Source organism: Lepidochelys kempii, chromosome 22 (assembly GCF_965140285.1).
Source record: "Lepidochelys kempii isolate rLepKem1 chromosome 22, rLepKem1.hap1, whole genome shotgun sequence".
Classification (NCBI taxonomy): domain Eukaryota; kingdom Metazoa; phylum Chordata; order Testudines; family Cheloniidae; genus Lepidochelys; species Lepidochelys kempii.
The window spans coordinates 22,053,343-22,065,410 of record NC_136401.1 but is presented as its reverse complement, the minus strand read 5'-3'; positions in this window follow the sequence as shown (position 1 = coordinate 22,065,410).

Here is a 12,068-nt window from a genome sequence, read left to right as displayed (position 1 = left end):
GACAGAGGTGAAGGCCCATGGGATGCTCCCAGGGGTGTTTGACATGTGGTGGTAGAGCCCCTTTAAATCTTGCTCATTTTAAAATCCCCTGGAATGTGACTCTTAAGTCAGACTGGCTCAGTCACTCATGGGGGGGGGGGGGTGCTGTAGGGTGTTGAGAGCTCCAGTCCAGCTCAAACCACTCCAGCAAAGGGGGAGAAGCCCGCGCACTCCAGATACGCAGGAGAAGAAATGTTCTGTCCTGTCAAGGTTCCTTCCCCACTCTGAACTCTAAGGTACAGATGTGGGGACCTGCATGAAAACCCCCTAAGCTTATTTTTACCAGCTTAGGTTAAAACTTCCCCAAGGTACAAACTATTTTACCTTTTGCCCTTGGACTTTATTGCTGCCACCACCAAGCGTCTAACAAATACAGAACCGGGAAAGAGCCCGCTTGGAAACGTCTTTCCCCCCAAAATCCTCCCCAAACCCTACATCCCCTTTCCTGGGGAAGGCTTGACAAAATTCCTCACCAATTTGCATAGGTGAACACCGACCCAAACCCTTGGATCTTAAGAACAATGAAAAAGCAATCAGGTTCTTAAAAGAAGAATTTTAATGGAAGAAAAAGTAAAAGAATCACCTCTGTAAAATCAGGATCGTAAATACCTTACAGGGTGATCAGATTCAAAACAGAGAATCCCTCGAGGCAAAACCTTAAGTTACAAAAAGACACAAAAAACAGGAATATACATTCCGTTCAGCACTGCTTATTTTATCAGCCATTTAAACAAAACAGAATCTAACGCATATCTAACTAGATTACTTACTAAGTTCTAAGACTCCATTCCTGTTCTGTCCCCAGCAAAAGCATCACACAGACAGAGCGAACCTTTGTTTCTCTCCCTCCTCCAGCTTTGAAAGTATCTTGTCTCCTCATTGGTCATTGTGGTCAGATGCCAGCGAGGTTATCCTAACTTCTTAACTCTTTCAGGTGAGAGGGTTTTTCCTCTGGCCAGGAGGGATTTAAAGGTGTTTACCCTTCCCTTTATATTTATGACTTGTCCCCTGAATGCATCCTGAGCTCAGGGCAGTGAGATTCCTCCTGAGACTGCCAGGCCTGGAGGCCAAGCAAAGGAGGATTTGGCTGGAGAAGGGCCTGAGCTAGAAAATGTACAGTAGGGTGAGGGTGGAGATTTCAAAGGAGCTAAATTTGGGGCCTGAACTAACACCCTGGCTCCTAGAGAGCAGGTACAGGAGGCAATATCTGTTGGGGGTGGGCGCGGGAGCGGGAGACACAAGCTTTGGGGAAGAGATGAGCTTTCCAGCCTGAGAACTCTCCCTTAGGTCTGCAAAAGGTACTCGGAGTGTCACAGCTAAATACAGGGTGACACTGAATGTTTAGCGGAAGTAAACACCTTTGAAGGGACCATTCAAGGTGAAGTGGCCCATTAACCCCAGACCCTGATAGTGCATCCCTGTGTGGGGATAATGCTAGCCCAGGGCCCTTTTCCAGACAGCAGATTGTTTTGGTCCCTTGTTCATGTCTCATTTCACTGACCACTTACGTGTGGGACCCAAGGGAAAGAGCAGGGGTGTGAGATGAACCCTGGGCCATGGCATGGCTGCAAATCCACCCGGATGCCAGGGCTGTCTCACTGGGGGGCCCAGCTATTTCAGCACATGCAGGTACCTCCCATGCCATTCTGCTCATGGTGTGCATGGGGGGCGGGTGAAGGGGAGAGGAGACGGGTGCTGGGATGACAGAACGCCAGGGAGAGGGATATGGGGTGGGGATTACAGTGCAGTTACTCCAGTCAGACCTTGGGTCAAATGCTCAATTTTTCCCATAATCTTCCCACCATCCCTAAGCCCCGCCGTGTGTTCCTGAAGGGCCAGCACAGCAGCCTCCATGGCCCACACTAGGGCAACTGCCTTGTTTCCATTGGCACCTTGTCAGCTCCTCATCCCTCATGCATGTTAGTGGAGAGGGTCACACAGATGGGAACAGCCCATTCCCCGAGTCCCCCGTGGCTGGAAGTGAACAGATTAACAGGCACAAAAAGCCATGTCTGGATTTCCTAAGCAGGAGATCTGTCTGGGCACCAGATGGCATTAATAGCATTATTCTGCACTTTGTGCAAATGGCCCAGCAGCCTCTGAGCCAACCCCATGGAAAAGGGGGCACAGGAGCACTTAGGGGGCCTCTTCTGGGCTCAGGGCAGGGGGCAGACCCAGCTGCCAGCACCTGAAGGCTGTGAGCTGGAATCTACTGGTGAGCAGTTGGCTGGGGGCAGAGGTTAAACTCCAAGGCAGGCTATTATTAGAGTTAAACTGGGAGAAGCCTAACTAAGCCCTTCAAGACAGGGCCACGGGAATCCTGCCCTAAGCTGCAAAGTCCAAGGCGAGGGGCCAGGGAATGCAGGCCTCCCTGGGCAGGAGCATACCGGCTGCCAGCACCTTCTGCTCTGTCCTGGCACCCAAGGCAGCACTTCTTCTTCCCCCCCCCCCGCACATGGAGGGGATTCCCTACCCACCAAGGAGAACCCACCTGCCCCCAACTCCCGCCTGTGACAGAGCGTCTGAGCGACAAGCCGCTGAGATTAGAACAACCCCTCGTGTCACCTTCCGGCTCAGGAGCGAGAGAGGGCTTTACAGGCCATAATCAAGCCAGCCTCCCAGTGAGCAAGGAGCAGCCCGTCTAGCTCAAGCTGGGGACAGGGAGGTGAAGGTGCTTGGTCAAGGTCACCCGGTTAAATCAGGACTAGAACCCAAGTGGTGTCCTGTTGGGAGAGCCCTGTAGAACTGAATAGGGTCTAACCCCACTCCCTGGGACCTATAGACATTGCTCTAAACCCTACAGAACTGGCCAGAGAATGGGCGTGATTGAGGGGGGTTTGTTGGGGTTAGAACTCTAGGGCTGGGCTATCCTTCTCCAGACTGTTAACAAGATCCTAGCCCGCTACAGGCCTTCTCCACACAAGCAGCCTCCCAGCTGCCTGCTCTAGCGCTGCCCAGGCTGGGGTAAGCGATCACAACACAACCATAGTGCGAGCAGCAGCCCCATGCTGAGTGCTCCTGGAGCCTCCCCAGCACGGCAGATCTCAAGGCCCCTGCATGCTGCCTTGGCTTTGACACTGGTACATAAATGCTTCTGTGCAGCATAATGAAGCTGCTGCCCTAATTATCCATAAATAAATAAATGATCATGGCTGCTGTCAGAGGTACTGACAAGGATAACTCCATGGTTTCCAGCACCGGGAGCCTACAACGTTTATTTATTCATGCTCCTTGGGGAGCGTAGCCAAGAACTCCCCACTCCCTGGCATGACAGCAGCTCCCACAGGCTCCGCTTGTTCCTCTCTGGTGCATGCAGCTCCAGAGCTTGTACCGGAGTTCAAATCTGACTGCAGATCTCCGGGACAGCAGTTCTGAAGCCACAGACCAGAGGTCAGTTCTGGGCCACGCTCCGTCCCCTTCATGCTGCTTCAGCAGGCCAAAGGGAGTGAGAACGGAGCCCATCTCCCCAGCTGGGCTGGCCCCCAGCAGGTGTAGAGTAGGTATAGCTGGCACCTTTGGCAGCCATCCTGCAGCCCCTGACCTAGGGAGCAAGGAGGGGAAAGCGTGTGGCCAGAGTGCACAGAGCCTAGAGCAACCCTCAGGTTGCTCTAACTTCCTTTGTGGCAGAGGGACTGTACTCAGGGGACCAGCTCACAGTACAGATGGAGTCAGGCCTGCACTTTTGGCTGCTGTATCATTTTACTGTTAACTTTTTGTCAATCACATAATTATCAGGGAAACGTCTTGAGTGGACCCACCTACTTGGATGGGAGCCACAGCTCATGGGCCAATGCCAGAGGGTTTTCTAATGCCCTCTGGCCAGCACGGTGCATGGGGAAACCTCCCGCAGGGAAACAAGGGGAGCACTAGGAATAGCAAGGGGAAAAGGCACAGATGTCTGCAGGGATCCTGCAGACACATGAGAGAGAGGAGCAAAGAGAGAGAGAGAGATGACAGAGGGGGAGAGAGAGGGCTGGGGGCAGGGTGGGGAGAATGAGAGAAAGGGAGATAAGAGAGACAGAGGAAAGGAGGATTTAGATTTAGAGGGGGAATATGAGAAAAAGGAAGTGAAAGACACTGAGGGACAGAGTGAGAGGGAAAAAGGAAAGATGTGTGAGGTAGAGGTGTAAGATCCTATAAAATGGCAGGAGAGATCCTTGCCAGGCACTCTCCTCCCCACCCCTGCTCTCGCGCCCTCCCTTGCTATCAGTTCCCTGGAGGCCCTTCTGCTGCACCCAGGATCCTGCTGCCCCTTAGCTGAGGCAGTTGGGGATATAATCCTGAATAAACAGCCAAACCTTTGAGATGTGGAAGCCCCTAAAGCCCCTTGGTTAGCACTGGGCCAATGACACACACAGGTCAATTTTCAGTTGTATTTTAACCTTGCGGGGAAAGGAAACTTTTTGTTTTCAATACCAAGCAGTCCCTTGGGATTTCTCTTGCACTCCCCTGAGCCATTAATCTTCTCAATCTAAATCTTCCCTGTGACATAAAGGAGATTGGGTAAATAATACCCCTTGGACAACTGGAGTATCTTTCTCCTCTGGGAGGATCTTAAAGGCACCTCTCCGCTTTTTGTGGAATCTAATGCAGCTCCTGCTGCCATTGCTTGACTTTGTCTGCCTCTGACTGACCTGGGGACAGAGCCATGGGGCATGGGACAAATTATTTTCCAGGGGAGATCAGAGTGAATAAAGGCTTGGGTTTAACTTGGGCTCAGTTGTGATTTTTATAAAACTCTGAGGTGCTTTTCTATAGGAACTCTTGACATTGGAAACAGAAGTGCAAGAAATACCCAGGGTTATCCTCATTCTGCAGATGGAAAGCAAGGAAATCAAATACTAGGCAGAGACTCAGGATGCAAAAATTACTGAGCCAAATCCTTGAGCCCACAATGAACTAAAATTCTCATTGAGTTTTGCCTGACAGGATTTATTGAAAATTGAGACAAGACTTCAGGATTTGGCTTCTTGCCTTTAGAAATGACCTTTCTTGTGTTACTAACACCACCTTAGCAAATTAGAACTCAAAGAAATAATAGCTAGACTTTTGCTTCTAATCACTTGCTTTTTCTGGGTGTCCTGCACTAGCTCCAAGAGAGACAGAAAAAAATAATAAATTAAAATGATTTAATTGAAACTTTTAAAAAATTATGAACTTCTCTCTATACCTACTATGTTTTGTAATATATCAGGGTAAGCACATAAGGTTTGTAAAATATTTAATATAGGTGTAAAATCCACTCCCCCTCCGTACAGAGCTGTAGTACATATGTATGCACGTATCTATGTATTTTACAAACCCTAAATTTTGGGCATAAACTAATATATAACATGGTCTTGCCCTGAAGAGGCACAGTAGAACTATTCAAAAATGACCAAAATCCTAAGCAGCAGAAGAAATTCTAGGTCATGACAACAGCACAAAGCACCTCCCTGCTTGGCATGCCGGCTGGTCGCTGTTTGAGGGTGATGGCTCAGACTGGAAGAGGAAAGTGCGTTCTGGGCTGCATGAAGATCTGCAGACCTCCACAGGCACCAAGGGTGAGGCTGGAGGAGAATGAGCAGAGCTTCAGTGAGGGACGCTTTCCAGCCCTGCCTGGGCTGTGCCTGGCTCTAGGCCATGCTATCCCTCATCCTTTGCTTTCATAAAGGTCTAAGCTTCCCTTGACCAGTCAAATCCGCAGGGTAACTCCATTGACTCTATCTCAGGGACTCCACAGGGGCTGCACTTGGCCCAGGAGTTTCACAGAGAAACGTCAACACAAAATGTCTTCTGATTAGTTAAAATAGCAGAGCAATAAACGGTGATGAATGCAGCCCAAGAGAAACACTTGACAATGCAGAGGAGCTGAGGCCAGGCTGGTGAGGAGCCAGGCGCATGCTTCGTTCTCCCTTTGTCTGGCTCCCTGAATGCCCCCACATCAATCAGTAACAAGGGGGCTGCCATTAAAGCAGCACAGCAAGGTAATAAATTGTCCCATTGCCCAAAGCAAATAACCTTTCAGTCCTTAGTTCCACATTACACATGCCCCACAGCAGTTATTACACAATAACTGATTGCACCTAAGATGGATGCCTTCCCCTACTGCAGCCAAGGGGTTCCCATGAGCAGCAAAGAATGCTGAAGCCCCAGGGACGTGCCTCGGAGAGAAGGATGGAGTGTGAGCAGTGTGTATTCTGTACCTGGGAGACCTGGATCTCCTGTCTCCGGTCTTAGCTACGTAGCCTGAGCAGTGGATGTGTCCCTTGGGGACTGGAAGCTCCTTCACAAATGAAGGATCCTCATGCCACCATTTGCATTTGCTCTAGCCTTGCTCATGGAATTTGGCCCTGGTGGAACAGCAGAGTAACTCACCAACCCTCTCTCCCTACTGCATTCAGCCTACGGCTGGCTGCACCTCCATGCACTCCAGTCATTGTCAGAACGAGTCTTCTGCCTGTGGCCAGCAACTGCAGTCGGGACCAGATTTTTCCAAAGAGCTCGGGGGGGGGGTTTTCAAACGTGCCTAAGTGATTCAGGAGCACAGATCTTGTTGAAAGTCCCTGGGAGTTGTGCTCCTAAATCATAGGCATGTTAGAAAATCCCACCTTTAGCCCTCATTTAGGCACCTTAATAGGTGGCCTGCTTTTAGAAGGTGCATGGTGGGGGCTGAGCTCTGGGACAGTCGGCTCCAGATCTCTGTCTCTTTGACTTGCCATCACAGTTCAAATCTCAGAAGAAGCCCTACAAATTCTTCCCCCTTGTCTGTGTATCTTCATGCTCTTCCTCTCGGCTGTTGTGTACTTGTTGTCGTTGTACAGCTTTTGGGATGGGAGGCTATGAAAAGCACAGTTGTATTGTATGTGCACGTGCGCCAGTGGCCAAACCCCTCGTGGAGCCGAGCTTGATGTTGTAGATGTTCTTTGCATGCTGCAAAGCGGAAAGTCCCTGGCACAGACCTGCTTAAAAAGCCATATATATGGCTAAGTGCAGAACTGGGTCCTGGACACCTGCCTGTTACTGGAACAAGATACCCCGCCCAGGAGCGGCCTGTGTATCACCGTAAAGGAAATTGGCACCCCAAATGCAGAGCCCATTGCTATGAGCTCCTTAGGGATGATTTGGGGACATCCACAGACCAGTGTGTTCTCTTTCAGGCATTGCTGAATCACGAGTGATGGAAGCTCTGAGATCTCCCAGGCCTTTGTTTGTTGCATGACAGGATTGTGTATAGAGAGAGCAGGTGGGTGAGGGAATATTTTTTATCTTTTATATACAAGATACAGTCTCACTCCGCTTGCCTCTCTAATCTCCTGGGGCCGACACAGCTACAGCTAAACTGCATAGGAGTACTGTGCATAGTTTGGTCCAGGCTCTTCTCTTCGCTGTGGTGCTCAACAAACACTAGGGGGAGGCATGAAACAAGCTTATTTCCTGGAAAGATTTCCTTGGGCCTGTGAGGGAGGAGCCACACGGAGCATTCTGAGCCAAGGGGATGAATGGTCCCAGCCTGAGAGCACCTGTCCTTTCCTCAGCGCCAGAGCCCAGGGTTTGGCCCCTCACTGAGCTGCCTGTGCTCACCACACAATGCACCAGTGTATCAAGTTTATTTAAAGAGCACATTTCCTTGAACTCCAGATACTCTAGTCCATTTGCACAGCGAGCTGAATTTCCAGGTCTGGTCTCCAACTTTACCCTGAAGGGACACCAAGCACTTGACAAGCTATAGGGATAGCTCACTTTACCCCCTACTGAAAACCAGCCATTTCTGGGGTGGAACATGGCAGGAGGTGCTCATTTAGGATCCAGTTCTACAGCCCACCAGGGGTAGACGGACTGCTGCACCCACACTGAGCCTCGCTGAAGTCTGTGTATCTTTGGCACTTACCTGGCCCCCATCTGAGTGTCTCACAAGTTTTAACGGATTTACCTTCACAGGGCAGTGCTATTATCCCCATTTTACAGATAGGAAGCTGGGGTAGAGAGAGACTAAGGCCCAGATCTCCACAGCCCCTTAGGAGCCTAGCTCCCGATGATTACAGATTAGCCCGCTCATAGGAGTTTTCTCCCCAGCACACGTCACTAAGAGCTGGCCTTTAAATCTGGCAGAGGCCGGCAGGTAGTTGCAGCCCCCTAATGGCCATTTAGTTACAAGCTGCTGCAGGCTGTATGTCTCTCCTCCCCTGCTGTCAGGGCTCTGAGTCCCTCCTGCTGCTTTCTGTTTGTTGTGGCTGGGGCAAACTGGCGATTCCTGCACACCATGCTGTGGCCTGGAAAGGACTCTCCCAAAGGGGAGAAGTCTCCTCACCCCGCTGTGCAGAGGGGGAAAGGGAGACAGAAGAGAAGGTGCTGTCCCAAGGTCCCACAGCAGGTCAGTGGTTGGGCTGGATTTAGGCTCACAGCCCCGGTCTCTCAATGTTGCATCATCTCCTAATGCCCCCAGCTTATCTCCACATGCCCTGCAGAAAACAACCTGGGCTCTGCATGTCTAGGAGGGTGCCACCTGGGCACCCACAAAGCAAGGCGTGATCAGCACACAGCCTTGCTGCACTGCAGGCTGGGCTGGGGAGTGCTATCTAATAATGGAAACCATAGGGGGACTTGAGCTCAGTGTGGCGTTTGGTGCCCTGGAGGGGTTGGGGAAATTGGGCAATGGGAATACAATTGCGCCTTTTGGACCACTCAGAGTTGAGTGAAAGTTCCGTACTCTGGCAAGTTACACAGCCTGCCGAGACTTTCCATTTTATGGTGTATTGGGAGCAGTCACTTTCAATTTCAGGAATTTTTCCTGGTCCTGCTTTCAGGTGAGGGGATTCTGGGGAAGTGTGTGAGCTGGGCCTAGCTGCGAGCCATTTGCAGCCAACAGTAAGGTGTAGGTGGATTGAGTCCCTGCTTTAGGGAGCATCCTGCTTTGTCTCTCTCTGTTTTGGGGTTCTCGTGTGCTATTGTTCTGAATTCTAAGCAATCAAGTAGTATTATGTCCCACCCTTCCACCAAGAGTATTCTGTGTTTTCATCTAACTTGTTTGCTGTGAAACATAACAAGTTTAAGTCCATGCGCACTGCCCCTCTCTGCTCTGGTTTGGATTCAAACTTGCCTGACCCTTAACAATGGAGCAGCTCTGGGGTGAAGCTTCCTGCCCTAGTGTGCTTGTTCCACTGTCAGCTAAGTGGAGCCTTTTTTAATCCCAATAGATGGTTCCAAGGCACTGTCTAGTGGGTACAGCAGGGGCTGGGATCTAGTCCCAACTCTGACACTGACTTGCTGCCTAGCCTGTGGGAAGTCCCTTATCTCTCTGCTGCCTCCCCAGGGTGTGGTGAGGCTAATGTCGATAATGGCAGTGAAGTGCTTTGAGAGTGTCTGCGAGCAAGGAGGGGAACGTATTCCTCTTATCGTAATTAACAGTGCCTCTTTGAGGGTTTCTTGTCCGGGGATGTGTCAGACTGTTATTGGCCTTGGAACAAAGGCTGGTGAGGGTAAATGTGGGGGCTGCCTCTGGATTGCTGGGCTGCTCTCTTTGGCCACTGGGAAAGCTGCTCGCTTGGCACCAGGGCATAGGTGCAGTTTGACTTCTATATTTGGGGAGGCAGCTCTGGTCAGGCCAAAAGGGCCACGCTTGGGGGAGGAGGGGAACAACAAATTCAGGGCCTGCCTGAGGCTTGCAGTTTTGGCGGGCAACATCCTCCCATTCCCCCCTCCTCCAAACTACGCCCATGTGCCTGGGTGCTTCTGGCCCAAGCCGATGAACTGGGGCTGGCAGACCTTTTCCAGAGAGCCGCCCTGGTGGGCACAGATGCAGTTGGCTCTCCTTGCACTAGAACATATTTCCAAGGGAGGCTGATGCTGGGGGAAAAGGGAAATGGAGAGACTCTGCTTATCCGCAGAACAGCTACAGCATGGGCAACAGCAAGGCAAGCTGTCCCACTAGCCTGCCTCAAGCTTGCCGTGAGGAACTTTAGTTACCATGGGCCATTCTGCCATTGGCTTTGGCACTGGGCTGCGAGCAGCCCCTGGGGCAGAGGCCGTGGCTGTGATTGGTGACTGGAGTGAGACCCCTGCAAACAGACCACCCAGCGTCCATCAGACTGCAACAACTTTCAGCCACTCACTGCTGACTGTCAGGCTCAGTGTCTGAGCCTTTCATCAGGCCAATCTGAGCCATTGAGTCCTCGGCTGGGCCCTAGTCTGAAAATTACACCCCTGGGTTCGAAATCGCATACATTGTGCTCAAGTGAGTGGTGTAAAATGTTGTTTGTACTGGCTGCACGATCCAGAGGGAAATCATTTGCAGTGAGAAAATGGAGAGTGTCTCAGGGCTCTGAGGGATAGAAATACATTTGGGTCCAAAATGAGCAATGAAGAGATGAGTTTTTGCAGTAATTCCTCCCCCCAGTGTCATCAGTGAGATACGAACCAGGGACCTTCAAAACAGCAACACAGACTTCCACCACTAAAAGAATAACTCCATTCGCTACTGTCAGTGATAGGCTGCTACCTGCTAGTGGACCAGTCACTAGAGGAAGGCTGTGACGCACACTTTTCCCGTGTTGCACTTTTACTGTCTCACTTTCACGGAGCCTCATATGTGCTACCAAAAGTGTGGATTAGACCTGAACAAATCATGTATTGGATGACTTTCACCTTTGTCAGCTCACAGCTGTATAAAACCCCGAGGTGTCATTCTAGGTCCCTGATGGGGTAATACCAGCTGTCCGGTTTGAACGCTTGCAGAAAGGAATTTTAAAAACGCTTCCCATGAGTATCCCAATGGGCAAGCTCCAAGAATATCTAGGCGAGTAAAACCCATTTGCACCAATGTGTGTGGGGTGTGAACCCCGGCAGAGCACCCAGGCGCTGGCTTGGCAGGAGCCAGCTCCAAGATGTAGCGAGCAGAAGCCAGAGGGCCCGTAGCGTAGCGTGTGTCTGAGTGCAGGGAGGGTGGAAGCTGAACAGCCTCCTCTGAACGATCAATGGGAGGAACAGTGGGGCTTCAATGAAAGGTACCAGCCAGCTGAAAGACTGGACCAGAGCTGTCGAGAGCACAGGCTTGTGCCTGTCACCCAACTTGCCCAGCTGCCAGCTGTTTCTCTGCCATCTCTCTGGCTGCTTTCACACTGGCCAGCAGAGGTACTTTTGCCCTGCAGGGAGGGATGCTGTTTAATACCTTTCTAGCCCTGCTGCCTGGGTGGGAGTGACCAGGGAACTTACCAGCGATGCTGAACAGCAAGGGAAGCTAAAAATGAAACATGGAGCAGTGTTTGCTCCCCCGCGTCATGCGCTGCGAATGGATATCTCCAAGGCCCCGACCACGCTGCCAACGTGCCTCCCTCCCGACAGCGCTGTCTCCTGCGCCTCCCAGCCCACGCGCCCCGGTCTCCTTGGGTGCTTGGGGTAGGAGTACCACAGCTGCACCTGAAGCCGTGTTCGCACCTGAAGCCGTGTTCCTACACAGAAGAGGGAGCTGTTGTTGCAGGTTGGATGGCCAGCAGATTCCCGCTGTCAGCCTTCCCTTGGCTGCCCTCTTTGTAACAGCTGCCAGCCGGGAATGAGGGCAGGCAGCCAGCATGCGTCCGGGGTAGGAGGCTCCCACTCTTGCCTCAGTGAGGGGTTTGGGGGAGGAAATGGGCTGGTTCACCAGAGGGATGGGGGAGCAGGCTGGAGGTTGGATAACGCCTGGTTTGCAGAGGGTAAAATCCTGACCCCATTGAAACCAATGGTAAAACTACCATTGACCCCCACAGAGCCTGGATCAGGGTTGTTAAACTCATTTTGCGAATAGGGATGCTGAGGGGAAGAGATGTGCCCAGCAAGCCAATGGCAGAGCAGTGAATAGAACCCAGGTGTCCTGCCACTTGACCACTAGGTAACGCTGTCTCCCTGAGACAGAATCCCTCCCCGCTGGGCTTCAGCCTAGTTACTGAACAACCTGTCCAGAGGGTCCGATGTTCCGTAATGTGCTTCTTCCACTTGGCTGGATTGGGATGGCAGAGAGAGGCTGTCCTTGTGGCATTGCCGGCTGGGAGCAGAAGCAGAAGGATGATTAATCT